Raw genomic sequence first — 4,670 nt, forward strand, 5'->3', positions numbered from 1 at the left:
CATATGTAGCAGAGGACTGCCTTGTCTGTCTTTAGTGAGAAAGGATGTACCTAATCCCACAGAGACTTGATGCCCCAGGAAAGGGGGATGCTTGTGAGTAGGGGATGGGGGGAGCACCCTCTCAGAGACAAAGAGGAGGGGGACGGGTGTGAAGAACTCTGGGAGGGAGATCAAGAGGGCACAACATTTGGAATGCAAATAAATAAAATTAATTTAAGAAAAGATAGGTGCTGGGATCTGACTGGATGGCTCACTTCATGGTCAGCAAAACTGTGTAAAGCAGGTGACTTCTCTCTGTCCTATTGTTTTATGGATCTTTTGTGTGTCAATATGTACCCTTTTATCTTCTGTCTCTCAATCAAAGGAAAAAACACTCTAGATATAAGGAACTCTAAAATTAAATTCTACAAACTATGAGCTGACAATTTGACTTATTCTCCTAGTACCAGTGGGGAATATAGTGGGCTACTGAGCTAGTTACACTGTCTTGTAAAACCATTCTAAAGACAAACGTTAAGTGCTAAAATTATCTGGGAAAAAGTGATCACTGGTCACTTAAATTTCTACACAATGTGTCCCTGACTTCAGTTTTACCAGAATGGCCTGACCATTTATTTAGCTGCTAATTTTTGTCTTCTTTAAATAATGCAAGCTTGCTTCCTGTAGATGTCCACTGCTGGCATTCTGTATGATACACAATTGCATGTTTTGCTTTTAAAAGCACAAGAAATGGAAGTCAGGCTGTTCTGTGCCCCAATGCACAGGGCAGCCCCACTGGTGGAGAAGAAAAAAACTCCTCTTAGGTGGTCTCTCTTCAGGTACCCCCTAATAGTAGATGTCATATGACTTGTATGAAATGGAGAAACTATGGTACTGGACAACAGCCAAGAATACATAAGGGAAAACTGATAAATCACTGTAATAGCAGAATTAGATTTGGGTGTAACTTTCGTTGTGTGAATATTATTCCCCACCATGAAACAGATGTTCACATTAGTAAGTGTTTTTGCAATGTAGTTGAGGGGATATGTGAGCTAGCATATAACTCTAGGATAAAGCTATCCTCTGTATCCTGACCTGTTGTCCCTTACCAGTTGAGGGTACATAACTGAAAATATATGTCACCGAGAAGTCTATCTTGTCTTTGCTTATACATTTTGAAATTCTTGTTCTTCTATGTACTTTAATTCAGTACTTTGATCAAAAGGTCACTCCTTTACATCAGACACACATTAGTATATTGAGAATAATACTGCAATAAGAGTCACAGCATACACCTCAATTTAGGAATGGAACAATGTAGACTCTAGAAAAGGGAAAACTCTAGAAAAACTCATAAATTACTAGCCCTGTGAACTATTAAAAATAATTCTAAGCCTCTCTTTATTCACTGTGTTGTGCAACAATTTACCCCAAGTTAAGGATTGGAGGATTTAAACATTCCATTCTATATGAAGTTCCTTAAGCAGGAAAGTATAAAGCTCAAAATAGCTTCAGGAAGCACATTCAAAATGAAGGTAAACAAAAAGCTTCAGCAAGTCCCTGAAACTGAACAGATTCAGATTCCCTAGACCCCTCCCCTTTCAGCATAAACAATAACATCCGAGAGTCTCTCTCAGGACAAAAGGAAGCAGAACTACAAATAAGACTCTTAAGGCAAGTCAAACTGCTAAGACTTAGACAAGCTGTGCTGCAAAGACACTCCGACGGAGGAGAAAAGGTGCTAAGATGACTCTGAGATCAGAATACCTGGAAGCAGAAACCAGACAAGCTGCTTGGAAGGGGTTTGGGCCATCTGAAACCCATGAAAAGGATCCTCTCCAGCCTGTTGACCTGCCTGCTGGCTATGCAGTGTGGTCTAGGTTCACAGCTATTTTGATGAGTCACCCATGGGGAGAAGTCTTGAGATACAGCTATCTCCGAACCATCTCTGCTTCTGTAAGTAATCCCTTGGCCATATTCCTGTAATTAACCTCAATAAAATTCATTGTTCCCCAAGTTGGAAATAGGCATTATCTGTACTTGGGTCTGTTGTAAGCTCCTTATCTGGGGTGAATCTGCATGTATTATATAACCACCGGAAGGAAATATTATGGCACAATATTGAAAAATGAGTTTGAGAGGTTTCTTCTTGAGGGACTGAAAAACAGGACTGAATGGGCAGCATTTGTGGATTTATCTGACTTGTACGACCATCATAAAATGTAGAAATCAATAATATAAACATTTTGATTTGATTCATTGATACCTATCCACCTGACATTATTTTTTCTACTTTTAAATTAGATACCACAGAGTATATAGCATTGTAGTTGCAATAAAATAAGCAATCAGAAAAATTTCTTTCAAAAACTTGTTTAAAAATATTTTCACCCAAATGCCACAAAATCCTACTTATTTCACTGGGAAGGGGATCACATTTCATTGTCATACATAATGACAGTTTCTCCAAGAATCTACCACTGCATGGGCAGGTACTAGATCCACTTAAAATAAATATCTTCAGTATAAAGTCTGAAAACTTCCCAAGACTGGACATTTAATGTTTATGCAGAGCACAAACCTTGAAAGAAAAAGGCCATCTGAGTCATTGTAATTGAATTCTTATGCACTCTTTAATATAAAAAACAAATGGAAGCACACATTTGTAAATTCAAAAACAGTAACTTCAGTTAACAAACCAACAAATGACCAAATGTTACTATTGGCCATTCCCAAATATTTTCCTATAGATTTTTCAGTCTCCAAGATTTTTCCTGTATAAATGCCATGTTGTAATTTGTATTTCAAATTAACACAAAGCTTGAACATTCAGCTTGACACCCAAAATTAGGCAGTCTACAAAACTTATCAATATTCTAATTTCAAGTTAATATTTTGCTAAAAGACTTCCAAATTTTATCAACAACTTCTTTGTAAAAATGACCTTTTCAGTCACATATCGGAGGCTACCTGATATCTCACTAGCGAGGAGAATTGCTCTACTTGGACTTAGAATGTCCCTTGGCTTTGCCCTTAGTGCCAGCCTTGGCTGCAGCTTCGGCTTGGGCTTGCTCTTCCTCTTCAATCAAAGCCTGTTCATAACGAGATGAGTAAGCACTGGGCATGGATTCACTGACCTTTGCTAAAAAATCTATCACTCTTCTCTTGCCAGATTCAGTATAGGCTCTTGGACCCCACAGGAACTCGTAGGATGGAGGATCACTGTCAGGAACCTGACGGTATTCTAGGTACATTTCCTGCACTAGATCTTCAGTGATGAGCTTCCTGACATTCCCAAAGATGAGGTGTGGGACCCCATCGTAGACTCCTAACATATTCAGGAAATTCCAGACCTCCTTCTCTGGGGCACAATAACCATTTAAATAGATCACACTTAGGAGAGGGATCAGAATGCCCCTATTGGGAACACCCATCTCATTGCTCTCACTTCCATCATCCTGGAAATGGAGCTTACTGACAAGAATGTAGGTTTGACCATGGGGCTGAACTTCTTTCAACTCAATGCCAAAAACCATATCCAATCGATGGGAGGCTTTCTTGAGGATCTCAGGGAAGTGCTCCTTGAACCTTCTGTTGATAACTTTGAGCATTTCTCCCTTCCTTGCAGGCTGCTTAATTTTGTACTTGCAGAGCATGTACTCTACCAGCATTCCTGTCTTCCTGGATAGAAGATCCATCTGTTTGCTTCCAGAGGAGAGTGGGGCCCTACGAGAACTACCATTTTTCTCTTCTTGGCCCTTTGCACCCTTTCCAGACTTTCTGCGGGCCATGCCTTTGCCAGCAGAGGTGGTAGGTACCCTGCCCTGTGGGAAGCCAGCAGTAGAGGTGCTTACAACAGCATCTCCGGAATCATGATCAGAGCAGGAGGGTGACTCTCCTTTCTCTGCTGCCTTGGCTTCAGCATCCTTTAGTCCCCGGGCCGCTTCCTGGACCTGGCGACGCTTCTCACGAGCACGGGCCTTACTCTTCTTTCCTCTGGGCATGATGGCTGTGGTCGGGAATAGAAAGCAGTAGTTTGTGTAAAAGAGCAGGTGAAAAAACCCAGGATAGCTAAAACTATTCTCAACAGTAAAAGAACTTCTAGGAGAATCAATATCCCGGACCTCAAGCAGTACTACAGAGCAATTGTGTTAAAAAACAAACAAACAAACAAAAAACTGCATGGTATTGGTACAGTGTCAGGCAAGTGGACCAATGGAATAAGATTGAAGACCCAGAAATGAATCCACACACCTATGGTCACTTAATCTTCGACAAAGGAGCTGAAAACATCCAGTGGAAAAAAGATAGCCTTTTCAACAAATGGTGCTGGTTCAATTGGAGGTCAGCATGCAGAAGAATGCGAATCGAACCATTCTTATCTCCTTGTACTAAGCTCAAGTCCACGTGGATCAAGGACCTCCACATAAAACCTGACACAGTGAAACTAATTGAAAATAAAATGGGGAAAACCCTTGAGAACATGGGCACAGAGGAGAAGTTCCTGAACAGAACACCAAAAGCTTATGCTCTAAGATCAAGAATTGACAAATGGGACCTCATAAAACTACAAAGTTTCTGTAAGGAAAAGGACACCATCAAAAGGACAAAATGAAAGGCAAATGACACTGTCAATAGGACAAAACACATCCAACAAATTGGGAAAAGATTTTTACCAACCCTAAATC

At 40.4% G+C, this 4,670-nt stretch overlaps 1 pseudogene; it reads right to left on the reverse strand.

Annotated features, from left to right (window-relative positions):
* Positions 1–2,963: 2,963 nt before the first annotated feature.
* Positions 2,964–3,986, reverse strand: LOC127674456 (melanoma-associated antigen B4-like; annotated as a pseudogene).
* Between the last annotated feature and the right edge of the window lie 684 nt (positions 3,987–4,670).

Source organism: Apodemus sylvaticus, chromosome X, assembly GCF_947179515.1.
Source record: "Apodemus sylvaticus chromosome X, mApoSyl1.1, whole genome shotgun sequence".
NCBI classification, from domain to species: Eukaryota; Metazoa; Chordata; class Mammalia; order Rodentia; family Muridae; genus Apodemus; species Apodemus sylvaticus.